The sequence below is a fragment of the Tamandua tetradactyla genome, chromosome 12 (assembly GCF_023851605.1).
Source record: "Tamandua tetradactyla isolate mTamTet1 chromosome 12, mTamTet1.pri, whole genome shotgun sequence".
Classification (NCBI taxonomy): Eukaryota; Metazoa; Chordata; class Mammalia; order Pilosa; family Myrmecophagidae; genus Tamandua; species Tamandua tetradactyla.
Window position 1 is genome coordinate 96,743,761 of NC_135338.1, and position 18,311 is coordinate 96,762,071.

Sequence of the window (18,311 nt, forward strand, 5' to 3'; positions counted from 1 at the left end):
GGAGCAGCGTCCCCGCGCGATCGCGTCCGGCCCCGCCGGCGCCGCCGACTCCTGGTCCCCGCACCCGGGCGCCCATCCGGCCCTGGTGACCGCCGGGCCCGAGCCGCGCGGGACCGCTCTACGGATGCAGCCCGCCGGGGCCCCACCGACTGCGGAGCTGCCCACCGCAATGCAGACGCGGGCCCTCCAGCCCTTCCCACGCCGCCGTCCTCCCACCCGGCCCGGAGCCGCGGGTCGGCGCCGCCGCGCGCTGCGCTCCTCTCGCGCCCTGCGCACCGGGCGTCTTCCCCAGCGGCGCGCGGGTCCCCGGCCCGGCCCCCAGCGCGCGCCGCGCACCTCCGCCGGCCCCGCCCCCTCCGGCCGCCCCTCGGGTCCCCCGGGGGTGGGGTTTCCCTCGGCGCTCGCCCCCTCCCCCTCGCCACCCCTCCCCCGCCCGCCCCTATGTATGTGTCAGGGCGCGCCATGCCCGGCCGCCCGCCCGCCGCCCGCCTACCTCCCCGCCGCGCCCGAGGGGCTCGCAGAGCTGACGACGCGCGCGCGCCGGGCAAGGTCTCCCTCTCCGCACCATCGCCGGCCGGCCTCTGACGCGGGTGCCGGGACTCCGCGCACCTCTCGCGGGCCCTTCCCTCGACTCGCCGCCACCCCGCAGCCCCGCCGCTGCCGCCCAGGCCGCCGCCGGAGGAGACCTGCGGACAGGACCGCCGAGGAGGAGCGGTGCGCTGCGCCCCCGCCGAGCGCGTCCCCTGAGCGCGGCGAGACCCGGGCCCCGCGCCCCCGGGAGCTCCCGCCGCCTCTCCGGGTGTACGGGACGGAAGTTCTTGGAGAAGGGAGTCCAACTCTTCAAGGTAACTGTCTCCTTCCCTCCAGAGAGAGGCTCGCCCTGGGCGCCCTGAGCGCCAGGAGCCGTCCTGAGGCTGCGGGCTCTGCGGGGTGGGCACCGCCCGGGTCTCCCCTCCTCTGGGAGGTGAGCTTCGGGGGGCTCCGACCAGCCGCTTGCCGCGTCTGCAGGGGAGTTGAGCAAACTCTCATGCTGTCGCAGCCTCGGCGAATGGGAGGAGGAACACGTGAGAAGGGTCTCCTCTCCTGGTCCCCTCAGACTGAGGAGTAGAGAACAAGGGAGCCTTTACTTCTAACTCCTGTGTGTTCCGGAATCCTTGGCAGATTAGCCGCTCAGAGCCAGGGAAATGTGGGTTCGGATCTGCTCTGTGCTACTTGTGAGCCGGAAGAGTTGCTTCGTCTCCCTGAGCCTGTCAGATGGGAGTGATTCGGCCTCCTCGTCAGGGTGGCTGGGGGAACAAATGAAATGATGTGCGCAGTGTGCCGGGCGCAGCGCGGGTGCCGAAGCAGAACCCGTTGGCCCCACTTCCTTGGCCACTTGGCTTGTTCCAGGTGCCCCGGGGCGCCTGAGGAGATAGAGAAGGGGGAAAGCCAGAAGGAGACGAGCAGAACTGGGGACCGGGCTACTGAGCTGCGGGCAAGGGAGACAGGGGCAGGCTGTGAACATGCCCGCGCCACTGAGCAGGGGCATTTCTCAGGAAGAGGAAGGGACATGAGCACATGTGACAAGGGCATTTTCCCTTCTGCAAGTGAAGCCAACGATGGGAGAGCAGGAACCCTTTCAAACCCTGGAACTGGATGGGGGGCTCTCAGCAGATCTACTGAACCCACACTCTAGGCCAGAGCAAGCCGTGGCAGGGTGAGGCGTCTCCGGTTGAGACTCAGGCTCCAAATCACCCAAACTTTACATCCTGCTCCTCCTTGCAGTCCTGAGTTGGTTCCAGTGGGATGTTGCAGGGTTTCACCATAAAGAGGCTCTGGTCTCTACTTTTTTTTTTTTAACATGGGCAGGCACCGGGGATCGAACCCGGGTCCTCTGGCATGGCAGGCAAGCATTCTTGCCTGCTGGGCCACCGTGGCCCGCCCTGGTCTCTACATTTTGATTAATGTGTAGCTTCTGCAGGGGCACCACCAGGAGGAAAGGGGAGGAAGATACAAAGCTGAATGGGTGGTGTGGTGTCTCCAGACCTGTGCTCCACAGTGGGTGGACGCCTGATAGTTTAGGGGGAATCTGGACCTTGGACAGACATCCATGTGTTCTGACGCTGTGGGAAACCAAACCCAATCAGCTTTACTGAGTTTCTAAAGGTCTCCCTGCAACTTAGGGACATCTCTAGGACTAGAATCCCCAGCTCTGTTTTTTTTTTTCCCAAGGCCCCAGCAGGTCCTTAGTTCAGATTTAAGAGTCCAGAAGTTTGGGATCTAATCCTTATCTCTGCTCCCTGCTTCTGGGCTGCCTCGTGGCATGCACAGTCAGGTGGCCTGTGGCCCCAAGGCAAGGTGTTTTGAGGAGGCGCTGATGAAGACATTTGGAGAAGTGTTGCCCTGTAAATTACTGAGCTTGGGAAGAGACTGTGTAGGTGTGAAAGGGAATGCAGGAGAAAAGCCGAAAGCTTGTTAGGGGGGTCAGGGAGAGAGATGATCCTAACCTTTAAACAAGTTACAGAACAAAAGTTCTCCCGGTTTAAAAACTTTGGGATGCAGGAATTTGCAAAAGGAAGAAAATGTCTCCGAGAAATGCTGGCTTTCCTGAGGTTGCATCAGACTGTGTGTAAGTTAGATACTTGTGTCGGTAGTGCCCAGCTCAGCACCTGGTAGCATTCATTCATTCGCCAGCGCCTCTGGAGCGCCACCTGGAGGCCAGGCTCAGGCTCGATACTGGCACATAGTGGGGCCTCAACAAACAGTAGCTTGTGGGATGAACCAGGTAAGGCATTTAGCAGGGTGCCTGCCTGGGCCAAGTCCTAATTGTTTAGTGTGATTGCTGTGGCAGTTCTATTATTATTATTAATTTTATATTGAGTCGACACTTTTGTCTTAGAATTTTCGATGAAAATCATGCTTAAGAGGGGAGTCTTTATTTATCGTTTTAAAGCCCACGAGTCATTACAGGAATAAATAATCCAGAGGGGAAAGCGATGCAAATATTATTATTTGGTGTGTGGGGGCATGTGTGTGCATTCGTGGTGAATCCTGCTGTGTCTGGTGTGAGCCACCCCAACTGCACACCCAGCCCCACACCCAGGCGCAGAACCGGCCCCTGCCCACCCCCCACCCCCCATCGCAGGCATCCCCGGTTGCAGGGGGAGCCCCAAGGCAGAGCTCGCTCCCTGAGAGGGTGGGTAACAGTGGGGCGGGGTGGCAGACAAGGCAGACCCAGGCTTGGATCCCAACTTAGCCACTCTTTGGCCCCATAGCTTCCGACTGGTGATTCGGTGCCCTGAGCCTCGGTTTCCTCTCTAAAAAGGAAAGACAAAACCTCCCATTGAAGGATTTTTGCAAGAATTAAAAACATGATGTGGGCACCTCGTCTGACTCACAGCAGACGCCATAGACCTTAGCTCTTCTCCACTAATAACTCCTGACCCCTCTTGGGGTCACAAACGGTAAGTTCCAGAAAGCACCAATTTCAAATATTGTCTTAGTATGAGATTGTGTGTCCAACTTTCAGTGTGGAGAAAAGTGAAAATGATGCCATCTAGCTTTGGGCCCTTCTTGCTGGGCTCTAAGAAGACCTCTGCTGAGTCGGGGAGGGCCTCTGGCTCATTTTCAGTCTGTCCCTGCTTCCGCAGGAGCATCTAGCATAGGGTTTGCCCTCCCACAGGTCATGAAACCAAGTTAGTGTGAGTTTTATGAAGTAGGAAAGAACAGATAAGCCTAGACTGCTTCCTAAGTGGTAAGGGTAAGTACTGTTTCCGAAAAGTTTTGCATCTGTTCTATATTTGGCAGCCCTATACGTGTCTGTGTGTTTGTGTTTGTGTGCCAGATACGTATATGTGCAGATATATGAAAACTGATATTTGTGTTACGGATCTTTTTTGCTGCTGATTGTGCTCAAAAAAAGTTTTGAGAGACACTGATCCAGGTGGTGTTTCCGTCTCTGAGAAATCCCTGCCCTGTGGCTTTAGGAGGCGGATGGGGGGGGGGGGCATCCTTGCTGGCGGGATGGAAACTGGGGGTGCGGGTGAGTGGCCAGCAGGAGGAAGAGGGCTCCGTGTCGGTGTCGCCGCTGGGCTTGGAGGACTGGCTTACAGAGGGAGCAGGAGCGGGACGGGGCAAGTCGACAGCACGGGAAGGGCTCCTCTCCTGCTCTCAAGGGAGAAGCTGGATTCGAACTCAGAGCAGGCTGCCCAGCCTCCCCACCCGTGCCCAGTGTCTCCAGAAGCGAGCTGTGCCTCGGGATGAGACTGGGCCCTGATGGAAGATTCCCTGCTGTCCTCCTTCTTTGAAGAAGCCTGTCAGAGGAGGCAAAGGGGCTGTCCCTGTGGATCTCCCCTTCCCCAAGCCCAACAGGACACCCCCATCCTGGGAGGGGCCCCTAGGGGCTGTTGGGGGTAGTGACCGCAGAGGAGGGGTCTCTGCAGGGGTGGGGCAAGGTTAAGGTGGGGGAGGGGGAGGGGGAGGGCAGGACAGGCGAGAGAAGGAGCAGAGAGAGGGGGAATTTGCTGGGAAAATGGTAAAACGGTTCCTTTTTTCAAAAGTTGAATCCAGGGCAGGAACGGAAACAGTGGAGTTTACTTTTAAAAACTCAGAGCCTCCTTGTAAGCAGCCAAATGTGTGTGAGTGTGTGTGTGTGAGTGAGTGTGCCGGGAGGGCGGGCCCTGCGGGCTGGCCTGCGTGTGTGCATGTGCGAGCCGCCACTGCTCCCTCTCAATGGCCTTACAGTGTGTCCTAAAGAAGCTTTTTGTTACAGTCATGAATAGGTGGATTTGGGGTGTGCAATACTGGGCATCACGACCTGGATATTTGGTTACCTTTGAGGTTACATGTTTTTCCTTTAAGACACACACCCGAAAAAATGAGCCACCTCTTCTAGCATAAGGTCTGGTTTTTCAGGGAGGAGAAGGGCCTCACTTGTCTGTCTGTAATTGATTTGACTCGAGGGAGGCTAAGGAGACTCGCGGCTGGCCCGGTTTACAAGGCGCGGCCCAGGGGACAGTGCCCTCCTGGGCCCATAGGGCTCTGTCCTCTGTGGTCGGCTACTGAGAGCCCCTGGCCTGGGACACCGGGGGCGTCAGAGCCTCAGATGAGGGTCGTTTAATAGATTGCAAGGGAGTCGGAGGCCAGAGACGGGGAGGGTCCGTGCCCCAGGGCACGGAGCAGGTCAGCAAGGCTCAGGACAGGAACCCAGGCCTCAGGCCTTGTCCCGGAACTTCTCGCCACGTCCACAGAGGCCCTCCATCCATCCACCCATTCATTCATTCATTCATTGTTCTTTGCTACATGAGAGGCACCACACTGGCTCTGGGGGGACAACAGTGAACAGAAAAGGTCACTCTTCCCGCCAGCTGTCTGCTAGTGGGGAAGACAGGCTTTCACGAACCTGGCCTTGACCCCTCCGTTCCATAAGGCCGTGGTTCTCGCCTGGAGTTGATTTTGTGCCCCCGGGGACATTTGGCATATTTCTAGTTATCCCACTGGGGTGCCACAGGCCTCTGGTGGGTGGAGGCCAGGGACGCTGCTAAGCTTGCGGTAGTGCGCCGGAGAGACTCATCTTGCCCCAAATGTCTCTAGGGCTGAGGTCAAGAAACCCTACCCTAGACACCCATCCAGGCCCTGCACTGGGCCACAGGAGCCCAAGAGCACAGGCAGGAGGCCGTGGGACAGGGAGGCCGAAGGGAGGGCTTGGCTGGCAGTGAAGAGCAGAGCATAAAAATAAATTAAGGCAGGCCCACAGTGGAGAGGTAGAAAGAACGTGGGCATGGAGGCTTAGCTCTAGATTGAAATCCTGGCTGTGTGTTCTTGGGCAAGTCACTTATCCTCTCTGAGCCTCAGCTTCTGCATCTGCAAAGTGAAGCCAGTGGGACTGTTAGGATCCCAGAGAAAGCAAATAAAGGACGTGGCACAGAGTAGACCCACCATGGAAAAGCCGCTGGCACTGTTACCCGTGAGGCTGTTAAAAGTCCAACTGTGGAAAATCCCAGCCTCCATCCACAGGTGTGGGCATTTGGTCAGAAGGCCAAAGAAGGCTGCTGCTGGGGGCGTGTTCGCCACGGTGAGGCTTTCCGCAGGGGTGGGGCCGCAGCCGCAGGAAGGGGCGAGATGCGCAAGGGGGACAAAAAGGCCCCGACCTCCAGCCCCAGGTGTGCGGTGGGGGGAGCAGGGACCTGGGGGTCAGGGGTGATGGGGAAGTGGTTGCTCATCTGTAAAACGGGATCCTAAGGCCTGCCCCCCAGCCCTGGGTCCGGGGAGGAACAGGGGCCACGCTGCCGAGCGGGTGCCTGGTGCAGCGAGCCGAGTCTCCCCCAGTGAGTGAAGGAACCAACGAGCCCACCATACTGCGCTGTAAATTCCGTCCAGCTCCTGCCGAGGAGGGGACCAGCGGGCAGCAGGAGGGCCACCCTCCGCCCACCACCCTCCACCCCACGCAGGCTGGAGGAGGCGGGCCCCGGGCCCCAGGGAGGGTGGAGCAGGAGCACCCCAACGCAGTTCCCCGTGGGATGGGGTGGGATGGGATGGGGTGGGGTGGGGGAGACCCCTGAGCTGAGGAAGGCCCAGCTGCTGAAAAGAGGACCGAACTGGGATCAGGAGCCCAGCGACCTGTCCCAGAGCAGGGGCGCCTCTGAGCACCTCCACCGTCCATCCTGTCCGGGGATGGGGGGGGGGGGGGCGGGGGCTGGGCTCCGTCACCCCGAGGCAAAGTCACCATCCGAGGCTGAATGGACACCCACCAGGCAAAGGGGACTCCCCAGGCCTCCAGAGCCTACAGTTACAGGACCGTAAAGCAGTAGAGCAGGACGGGGTGTAGGGGTCACCACACACCCCAACCCCCTCGTTATTCAGATGAGGAGACTAGAGAAGGGAGGGTGCAAGCCAATCTTGGCCAAGCACGGCTCAGCCAGTGCCTGCGGCTCTTACCCCACCTCCCGCCAGGCCGAGGGGCTGGGGGCTCACTGCCATCCACTCCCGACTGTGGACACTTAGCCCTGCGGAACCCCCTGGCCAGTCTTGGGCCGTTTCCTGTGTCCTTCCCTGGTCCTCGCTTTGGTTGCATGGCAGCTTTGGGGACAAAAACCCCTCAAAAGAGAAATGTCCAAGGTTAGGAAGGACCCACCTCCCTTCTCCCCTCCAAGAGTCTGGACTTCCTCCAGCCACCACCCCGGAGTCACGTGGGGGACAGTTTTCCCAGCAAAGCTCCCCTGGCCTGACCTTCCCCCACTTTGTGTCTCCCCCTTTCTTTGCCACCCCCCACCCACCTCAGCCTGCACATCCAGATTCCTCAAGGGAACGCCTGGATTTTAGGATGACTCAGGGATGTAGTTGGTGTTTTTTCAGCTTGACAAGAAATGGAAAGAAGGGGCCCAGAGGCCGTTGTCGGACGTAGCCTTGGTGTCTAGACTCAGAATCCTCCAAAGGGCTTTTGAAAAATGCAGTGCCAGCCCCGGTGTGCACCCTGGCAGCCTGCTTCAGTCCAACCAGGGGGCCCTAAGAACCTCGGTTTCCCAGAATCGCCCAGATGATTCAAAGCAATCAGGGTTGTGTCTCCCAGTCTAAAGCCCCAAAATGCTCTGCTTGGTGTGTGTGGTTCTGAGCCCGTCTCTCCAGCCCTGCCTCTGCTGCCTCGCCCTCCCCTCTCTCTGCAGCCTCTGCTCCCCGCTTGTCCTTTAGGGGTGTGGTCATGGCCCGCTCCCCGTAGCTCCTCTCTCCTACCTGAGACAGAAGCTCCACTTTCATATTTTTTCCTCTGGATGAAAGGACATCTGTCCCTAGAGCCAGATGAAGCTCAGCCAGGGCTCCCCAAAGTAGGCGCCACAGGACATTCCTCCCATGGATGTCAGCGGGCGTTGTGTGCTGGAGAGCGTTCCATCCCCAAAGGTCATTTAGGGTTAAGCAAAGCTAAATGCGTCCCTGTCCTGCAGGACTTCTAAATGTGCTGACGAACTTTGGAAATCTCAGTCAAGCTTCTCAGATTAATTTGACCAGGGGACTCTTTTTTTTTTTCTATAGCAGATTGAGGAACTCTGAGTCCATAGAGATGCTGACGTAGGCATCAGCCAGCGACTCATCCTGCAGCAGGGATGTGGCAGCTGCACAAGGGGCAGCCCCCCCGCCGGTGGCGTTCACAGTCCAAAATCCCAAAGGCAGCCCGTAACCCCGCAAGCCCTCCCCACCACCTCTTCCTGCACCTCAAGCCTGCACCCTTCCCTTCCGTGGCCATTCCCCGTTCAAGAGCTTAATGCTTAATTAAAATGCTTAATGCTCATTTTAATGCAACTGTCTCCTGGATTGAAAAAAAAAAAAAGGAGAGACAGTGAGAATTCAGAGTGATTTATCCAAGGAAAGTTCCAGATCCCACCCCACCCCCTGCCAAGTCCTGCCTCTGGAGGGATTATTTATCCAAGCCTGGCTGCCCCTCCCTCCCCACGCGTGAGCCCGGGGCCTAACCTTGCATGTCCTACCTCCTTACAACTCCAGAGGGCGCAGCCTCCCTGAGGTCCCCATGGCCAACTGTTCTGGGGTGAGTGATGGTCCCTGCAGCTGGGAAAAGAGGGTCTCTGGCTGGGACCTTGGTTCCATTCCCATCTCACCACCCTCTCCTTGGGCATCACCCACCTTAGGCCCACAGGGCCCTGCCAGGGGCTCCTGCACCTCACAGGGGCCATCAGTTCCCTTGCAGCAGCCCCACTCTGAACCCCCACCTGCTTCCTAAACCCAGCACCCAGTGACTTCTGCTGTAACTTACTCTGTTGATGTTTTAGCAGAGAGGGGCTGCCCTGGTGTGCTGGACGGATAGTTTAGATTGGCCTCACACCCATTGCTGGGGACGGGGCAGTTGTTAGCCAAGGCAGTCCTAGAGCCTTGATTCCTTGTGAGGGGCCAGCACCCATCCTCTCCCTGCTGCACCAAGAGCAAAGGCTGCATGGGACAGGGGCCCTGTCTGTCTTGTCACCCTGTATCCCAGCACCCAGGAAATGCCTGGCACACAGTGGGTGCTTATTGAAATGCTGACGCACACTCGGTGCTCGTTAAAAGTTTGTGAGCCTGACAAGTGACTTCATTCCAGTGTTCCAGAGAATCGGGGGTGGAGGGGGATGGCCCGTGACACCCCAGAGGGGCCGCAGGGGTGGGTCAAGGGGAGGCAGAGCCGGTAGCTTTGGAGGACCAAGCCAGAGTCAATCAGAGCGACTGCAATTTCAGGTCTTTTAGCCTTGGGCTTCAAAGTAAGATTTTGTTTGAATAAAGCTTTCATAGCTTAAAAGAAGAAACACGCTGGAAAACCGCTGATTCAGTGCATTGTGCTCCTTCACAGAAAATGGGACCCAGAAAATACTACATTCTGCCTAAGGTGCATGGGCGGTGGCAAAGCTGGGACTTCGTGTTGTCTCCTGAGCAGGACGGCTGCCTCAGGACAGCACCCCATCCCTGCCCACCTGGGCTGTGTCTCAGGGACTCTGCACGTGCAGAACCTGGGCCAGCCCCTGTCATGCCACCACCGGGGCCGCCAGTGACCAGTTGAGGAGGGGTGGCTGCCCTCCTTGTGCCAACCCCCTACCTTTCAGCTTCCTTTAGTGGCGCATGATGATTCCCCATCCTTGGGAAGCAGCCGCTTGTAGGAACACATGTATGTTTTTAGGTTCTACCGCCTTGACGGCCTCAAGTTCCATCTCACTAGTCTACCCAGCATGGGCACCATTTCATCTCCTCTGCTTCTTATAAGCTACAGGGGCCCAGCAGCCCCAAGGACACGGCAGGCCTAGGGCTGAGATGTGTTTTCCCTGGACTGGCTCAGACTCTTCCTGACTTTGTGAGCTGCAATAGGCAGTTCTCACCTTCACTGTCCCCACTGAGTGACAGCTCCTCTCCAGCTCTCCCCTTCATCTGCCCACAGGCTCCAGCCCCTGTGGGCCTTTCCTGAACCTCCAGCTCCTTTGGTTTCTCCCCTGGAGTTTTAGTCCTAGCCCCCATCCTGATGACATCTAGCACAGACGAATCCATGGGGTGTTGGCTCCCAAGAGTAGAGTCAGATAAAAAGGCTCCAAGGCCAGTGAAGCCACTTCCTCAGAGTTGGCTGGCCTCGCTGGGCCTCAGTCTCTGCACCTGTCACTTGATATAATGACTTTTATCCCATCGGTTTGTTGGTGGCGGTGGGTGGGGGCTGGGTGGGTGGAGGTTGACAAAAATGAGATAATGTGGCTAAATCACAGTACCTGGCACAGAGCAAGGGCTCTCAAAGTGGCAGCTGCTGTTAACATTTTGTAGAAATGGGTTGGATGCCCTCACCTGAGGTGTGACCACCTCGTTTTGCCTAAACTGAAGTTTCTTGGCTGCTTTCTTGAACATTTATCCTCTTAAGATATTCGCACAAATCCCACAGCTGGAAGGCCCCCAGGCCTGTAATGACTCACGTGGTCTCTGCTGCCATGAAGCTGGCAAAGGAACAGGGTAGGTGAAGGAAGCCAGGCCGGCTCCTGGTAGAGGTAACTGCAGAAGGCCCTGTTGTGCCCAGGGCCCCCACACTGCAAAGCTCCAGGGGCACCAGTACAACATGATCTGTGTGAGTGGTGCCCCCTGGAGTTGTGCAGCGTGCAGCTTTTGCACGTCAGCCGTGATTGTGCCCCACTCCTTCACCCATTCTCTTAGGACTGCCCTACAAAGGATGAAGGGGTGGGAATTCCTCTTCTGGTGTTCAACCTGCTGACCAGGTAGCAGGGCTGTCGGGAGGCATGCGGGGAAGGGAGGGGCTGGTGCAGGGCTGGGTGCTGCCTCTGGCCCTGTGGTTCTCTCCCTCCATCCCCATCCTCTTCTCTTCTGGGACTAGAGTGTGAGAAAGCCTAAATTTCCCAGGAGTGCTTTTGATGGCTTAGAGCAAGTTAAGGCAGCTGAACAGACCCAGTTCTGACTTCAGCTGAAATTGGTCTTTCTGATTCTGTTTGGCTCCCAGGAAAAAAGATTCACTGAGTCAAAATGGGACCAGAAACTTCAAAGATATTTTCACTTGCAGGTGTTTGTTTGTTTTAAATAAAAGGCACAATCCAGGCCAGGATCTGGGATGTGGTTCTCTCTTCTCCTGGTTCCTTAGAAATACAGAAAGCTCACCTGGTGTCAGCTGGGAGGTGGACAATTGATGATAGCTGATGAGGTGAGGGAGCTGGACTGGGTCAGAAAGATTGGATTCAAAGTAGAAGCACAGAGGAGAAAGATGCAGAGAGAGCCATCGAGAAAGAAAGAGCCCAAGACACAAAATGTTCCATCTCCACCAAGAAAAATAACAGGCAGTGGAGATTTAGATTAGACAGTAGAAAACATTTTCTAAAGAAGGCTAAATGACCTTGAGGCTGACTGCACAGTAAGACTGGAGAATCTCCTATCTTCAGAGTGGTTTTTTTAGTAGTAGAATTAGTATTATAATAAAAAGTTACCCTTTATTTGCTTGTTACTGTGTTTTAGACCTGTGCTACAGCTGAGAGATTTAGAGGACCTTCTATCAGAGGACACAGATGCAATAAATGCCATATTCTCCCGAAGGGCAGTGATTTTATATTAATAGGAAACTAGGCAAGTTGAATAGAAAGGGGATAAGGGCCCCCAGGAACCGAGCTTTTCCTTGGAGCCGAGTTCCCCAGGTGCACACTTAGGCTGGAGCAGCAGAAAGCGCTGGCAAGTCGATCTCCAGACCCCCATTTTATAGATGATGGAATTGAGGCACAGCTGGAAGTGGTGGGGTTAGGACTTGAACTCAGGACCGATTCCAAAGCCTGTGATTGCCTGGCTCGTCCACGCACTCTGCCTACAGAGAAGATTTTCATGGGCTTGGTCCTGTCACGTAGGTAAGGAAGAGAAGCGAAGGGGCCCTGGGTGAAGCACTGTTTATTTCTTGCATGCCCTACCTGAGAATGTCCTGCGGGTTCCTGTGGCTTATGGTGAGATAGAGCCATGAGCTGGAAACAGCTTGAGCTGACTCCACTGAACACTAATTGTGGCAGGAGGAATTCTGTTTCCCAGCAGATTCCCAAGAGTTTTAATACAGTGCGAGCTTGCTCTCCTCTCCTTCCCCAACTGAGGCAACCCCCCTCCTCTCCGGCCCCCAGCAGGCTGCCATCTCTGTCACTGGCCAGTCCGCTGGCTTTGACGCACATGTCCAGTTCCCCTAATGGCTGCCAGAGATGGAGTTTATTTTCTCCTGTGAGCATCACCTTGAATGTAGATTTTTTTAAAGGATGTGAAATTTCATTTCATTTTTAGAAACATCTTTCCTTTAAAAAATGTTAAAGGACACCATAGAAAGTTTAGGAAATACCAGCACTCGAAATGGAAAAAAATAAAATTTGCCATAAACCAGCCAGATAACTGGATTTAAATTTCTGTATATCTTCCTCATCTTTTTTCCATGAATAGAAATATTTTGGAAAATGGAATTCGATCATATTCTACACGTTATGTTGTAACTTACTTTTCGTGCAGTGAAGGCTAGCACCTGTGTGATGCAGAGAGCCCCAGTTCCCGTCCCAGTATGCTGCTGGGCAGCCATGGGTGAGTTTTCTCCTTCAAGGAAAACGGGAACAGCTGCTCTCACCCACCACGCTCAAACGGGTTTGAGGCTAAAACTACAGTGCAGTGGCTTGTCATTGAGAGAATGAGAGAACACCCGCCCAGTGGGAAGTTCTGCAGGCAATCCACCCGAGGGACGTGTGCCCCGAGTGGGCCAGAAAGAGGCGAGAATTTGCTGCTCCCGGGTTTGACCTCAGCTCCCCCACGCATCTTGTGGTGTGAGCATCTTGCAACCCCAAGGGTGTTTTAGTGTTTAATGATACGTATCTTTCATGCAGCCTGGCCCTCGTAGCGAGCCAACGAGCTTATCTGCCGCCCAGATGAAAAGGTAGTCTAACCCAGCGAGGGGAGGAGGGCGGCTGTGACAGACTCACCGGCCAGGGCATGTTGGTCCCCCACATGGCGCCTTCCTGAGAGTCTCACAAGGGAAATTTTGATGATGCCTACTTCAGCCCTGCGGGCAGCCTCCAACCCCGGCATCCCGAAGGTGCCACGCCGCTGGCTGTGGGGAGAATGTGAGATGTCCCAGGTGCGACACATGGGGTGGCCATCTGGTGGGTGGCTGGGCTTCCTTGGGTATAAAACCCCTCCAGAGAAAACAAATGGAGCCTGGCCAATGACATGGTGCACAGAGCCCTCCCTACCGTGGGGGGTAGGGGTCTTGAGTTCTCTCCTCAAAAGGAAAGGGAGCTGTCTCGGGAGGACAATGTCACAGATGAAACGATGGGGAGGAGTTGGTTGGCACCAGATGGTGTGAGTTCCTCGAAGGCACTTGAGTGGAGGGAGCCGCTCTGGCATCCTGTTGGGAGGCTGTTCTAAGGAACTACAGCCCCGACCGCCTTGCAGAGGACAATCAGACAGTCAGAAAAGGCTGGCAGAGAACTGGGGACATGCTGGACACAGCTGGAAAGGGAGGAGACAAGGAGGGACAACACCACATCGCTGCCTGCAGCTCTTCTCTGCCTGTTCTGCAAAATGTCAGGCGCTGGAGGGGCCCGTGAGGGCTCAGGGAACCACGTCTCGGCCTCTTCCTGGTTTTACTCTATAGCCCTGCGGCGTCTTGGTCTTTTTGGTTGTATTTTGAAGCTGAACCCAATCTGTGCTAAGAGCCTTTCTGTAGATCGAGCATGCAACAAATGTCTGCTCACTGAATCCGTGATTTTAAACCTCGGCCCCTGATCGTCAAAGGGCTTTTGACACGGATTGTCAGAAACCTGTGAGGGGAACCAACCTCAGCACCTAGCGTGGCTCCCAGTGTGCACACGGGAGGCAGGGTGCCGGCTAGGAGCACTGCTTTTGGAGTCACAAGGTCTGGGTTTGAATTCTGGCTCTGCCACTCACAGACCTTGGCATTTCGGATAAGGTTTGACCTGCTCTGAATCTCTAAATAGGGCTCATAACAGGACCCCTCTCCTAGGACCCACTGAGCATTGAGTGAGATGATGTGTTTGTGCAAAGTGCTATAGGGCACCACAGCTGGCGTGGAACTGAGCCCCAGTGCACGGCTGCTCTTAGGAGAAGCAGTCGTGCCCATGGATGGGGAGAGACCAAAGGGTAAAGAAGACCTAAAGCATGTTCCCGGGCTGCCTCTCATCGCGGAGGCAGAGAAATGCTGCAGGCGGTGTATGTCCTCCTGGGATGGAGGAGGGTGAGCTCGACTGGGATGGGGGAGCCAGCAGGATGTCATGGAAGAGGGGCCAGCTGGTCTGCCCTTCAAGGGTAGAGGGCCTTCCATTAGGCAGAGAGCGCAGAGGCTGCTGCTTTCCTCCTGTCGCACGTGTCAGGCCAGGTCAGCCCCCTGCCCTGAAACCCTGAGAGTTCCCCTCACCTACCTCCAGCCATACCCCCCACATCTGCCTAGCTTTGTTTCTGACTTTATTTGATGCTGCACTACTTGCCTCTGTCCCTTCCTCATGGCTCTGTTCCTGCCAGCCCTTCCTGCCGGGACCCCCGCCCCTGTCTCTGCATGTCCACATCAGCTGTCTCCCAGGGCTCAACTCAAACACCACCTCTTCCCCAGAGCCCTCCCTGGCCCCCACGGACTTCTGCTCCGGAGCCCTCTCCTTTGCCTTGCCCTCTTGTTCTCTGGTATTTATCCGCCATCTCTCCTGTCCGACCCAGTGAGCACCTGGGGCGGGTGGGTTCACAGTGGCCCATCGTTGGATCTCTGTCAGCATCTGCTGTTTCCGGCGGTGAGTGGTGATGGAGGAAAGGAGGGCAGCAGGGAAGCCAGGACGCGGTTGGAACTTTTCTGATGGAAGGCAGTCGTTCCTGCCACAGCAGAGCCGGAAGAGAAAGCTCTGCTTCCCGGAGAGGAAAAGCATTGCCACTGAGGGGTGACACGGAATGAAGGGACCTCTTCCAACATCCGCTCAGCCAGCGATACACATCCTGATGTTCTAATGAAGGAGGGAAGAGCTGCTTTGTGTCTCCCCTGAAATGATACACAGAATCCACGGGTGCAGGCAGGATCTCCCAGGAACTGAGTCCACAGCTGCCGTCAGTTCTCAACAAGGAACAAGATCCCAAATGAGCCAAGTGGGTCTTCTCCGTGAGACCTTTCAACCCTGGGATCAGGAAATGCAAATGAGAAGAATGGTCTAAAAGAATGAGATCTGACTCCAAATAACCCTTGACTAGTTCCCAGGACTAAAGGCCATGAACTCGAGCATCCACCGTGGAAGTTCAAGGGAAACAGACCGATCGCCCCTTTATTCTTTACAACTACACCCCAGGCCCCTGGCCCTCCACTTTATCCAGTAATTCAGCTCTAACTCCAAATACCTGATAATGTTTCTGGCAAGAAGGCATTTCCGCCAGACCTTCTGATTCCAGAAACCTTTCCTGAAGCTCAGTTTGGAAACCCAGGCTCAATTCCTACTCACAGAAGCCACCAAGGAGTCACGCTGGGTCTCCACCCCTTCCCCAGTACCTGCAGGAATAAACTCTGTCCTCCCAGGTTGGCGCTCAGTGCCCATCAGACCAGACCCAGCTCAGTGCCCATCAGACTGGACTCAGCTCCAGGCCCCAGGTCCCTGCCCCAGGAAAGCTGCTGGTGCCTGATTGGAGGGCGGGCTGAAGGACACTCCTTTCCAAAACTTAGGTCTGATATTTACACAAAGTCTGAAATTAATGCAGAGAAAACGTCCAAGTGCCCGGGCTGGAACAGAAGGCTGAGAACAGGAAAGGGCAGGTACCAAGTACCAGGTTTTTTTCCACGAAGAGAACAGGGCAAAGCTGAATGTCCCTGTGTGAGTAAACCAGAAGCCATTCATCGTGCCTGTGCCTCTCCCCTTTAACCAGTTTTCCTTTGCGATTGAGAGAGGGGAGGGGTGGGAGAAATAATGGAAATATTGGGGAAAGGCTAGTGGTGCTGAGCTGAGGGCCCTGCCTTATCCCAAGAACACTCTGTGGGAGGAAGGCCACCCCATCCTCGGAAAGCACGACCCCTGGCCGGACTTCCTGTCCAGTGCCTGGATTTTGTCTCTCCCCCCCGCCCCCGAAGCTCCTTGGAAACACAGCCTTCATGAGGCTGGCGACCTGGCTCTAAGCTCTGTCCTGCCCCTGCCTGCTGTCTCTGGGCACCCACTGCTCCCTGCATGGCGGCCGCACTCCTGATCCTCTCTTAACAGGAGAGGAGTTCAGGTAGCTATTTCCTTGGATGTGTGTTGCCCCTGCCAGGCCTGCTCAGGCGTCCCCTCTGTCCCTGGGCCTCTGGTGCTCTCTGGGGCCCGAGGAGAATAATGCATTGAGATCAGGTGACACTCACAGCTATGATCAATCAGCAGCTTAGCACTCCTTCCATTCCCAGACTTCATCCAGAAAGGACACTGCCTATTCATTAGGAGCCATCCATCCACTCATTCAACAGATATTTACTGAGCACCTACTATGTGCCAAGCACGGTTCCAGGCACTGGGAATACAGAGTGAGCAAAGCAAAGTCCCTGCCATCGTGGAGCTTATATTCTAGTAGGAGTGACAGACAATAAGCAAACAGAAAAAGACCAATTTCCAAATAAGACTGATGTTATCAATAAACCATTATAGGGTGCCCTAATGGGGAGTACCTGGGAGGGATGGTGGGGGCGGGTGAAAGAACAGGGTGTTCAGGAAAGGGACATTGGAACTGAGACTGGAAGGATGAAAAGCAGCCAACTAGGGAGAGCTCCCAGGACGGGTATGTTCCGGAAAGAAGAAAGAGCAAATACAGGAGCCCTGAGGAGAAAACAAGCTTGTGTGTTCAAGAAACAGCTGGAATGTGGCTGGAGCCCAGAGAGTGGGGAGTAGAGGCGTGAGACGCAGCCTGAGCAGCGGCGGGGGCAGAGCGCGGAGGTCTTGTACTCTGTGGGGAGCAGCAGGTTCTACTCTCGGGACCTTCAGCCTGAAGGACAGCAGCCAGGCTTCCTATTGCTTTAGCCGTCCCTTCTGACCTCAGCTCAGCACCCTGGCTCATTCGTGGTTCCAATGTGAAACAGTTTCCCTTCATCCCAGCTTCTCCTCCTACCCTACCCAATAGCAGCAGGCTACCCAAAGGATGTTGGGGCTTCTGTTTGGTGGTTTGCAGAAAACAAGAGGAAGTTTAGAGCAACCTGTCACAGAGAGTCATCATTCCCTGCCTCTCCTCCTGACTGCTAGGAGTATCTGTGATTTTCAGGAACCTCACTCACAAAAATTCTGGCCAGAGATGCCAAGAAATTTGCCCAAGGTCACTGAGGCAGCAAGTTATGGGGCAAAGGTATGAACTCAGGTTGTGTTCTTTAAGCACCACTTCCAGCCAATCCATGTTGTCTCCTAGGAACCTTGAGAAGAGGCCATTTCAGGAAATTACATAGAGCCTGGGTTCAAAGTGGACCTCAGAGAGCAAAGAACAGCATAATACAGATCTAAGTCAAACAGGTATTACTAACAGGGACATATGTCAGCGAGGCAAAGCCACAGAGCCAAGACACACAGATCAGAGAGGGGAGAAATCAGTGTCATCTCCTAAAAGTATTTTCTGTGCCATGTGTCCTGAGCCAGGGTCAGTCCTTCCAGTTCCTCGTGTGCCAATTCCCCATCTCCATGTGGGCCTCTACCTACAAGCCCACACAGGCCTGCAGCAGACCAGGGCCAGCTCTGCTCTGACAGGTGGGCCAGTGTCCTCCTGGTTTCTGGTCAGGGCAGTGAGCTTGGCCATGGATTGGCACTGGCAGGAACAGCTGCTGGGAATGATTTCTGAAGCTGAACCTCAGAAAGGGCTTCCCTCTGTTGGCTTCCTCTCTCTGACCCTCTGTGATCAAGGAGTTGGCTGGCTCTTCTAGCTGCCAAAGGCAAGGGTCCTCAGGTGTGTCCACTGCCTTTTCTGGAGAGCTGGCCATTAGGAATCCAGACCCTCCTGAGTAAAGGATGCTCATGCCCTTCCAGGCACTGGCTGTGACGTGGCTCATTTACTAGGGGATGGCTTGATGAGCACTCTGGTAAAAACCTGCCCTGAAAATCCTGGGAAGGAAGAGGGTTAACAGGGGTTGTCTGTAAACCCCTGTCAGGCAGAGGTGGGTTTATCTAGTGTCCATCTTTTTTGGAGTCCTTGCACAATTTGCCTAAGGGCTTTTGGGAGGAGCTGCCACATTGGGCTGCAGGAACCTGCCTGCCAGCGGACTTCAGAGAGAGCAGAGAAAGCCAGAGCTCAGAGCCTCCCAGGACCCTTCCCTACCGTGAAGGGCCCAAGATAGGTTAAGGTGCTCGCTTGGGAGCCCACTTCCTCCGAAACTCTACCCTGCATTG

The 18,311-nt window shown here is 55.6% G+C and overlaps 1 protein-coding gene across 1 annotated transcript in view; it reads left to right on the top strand.

Moving 5' to 3' along the window:
• Positions 1–765: 765 nt before the first annotated feature.
• The window catches only part of ACAN (aggrecan), a 57,647-nt gene continuing 40,101 nt past the window's right edge, over positions 766–18,311 (top strand). The window contains exon 1 of the mRNA XM_077124158.1: positions 766–845. The gene's annotated coding sequence lies outside the window, so the exon portion shown is untranslated. The remainder of the gene's footprint in view (positions 846–18,311) is intronic.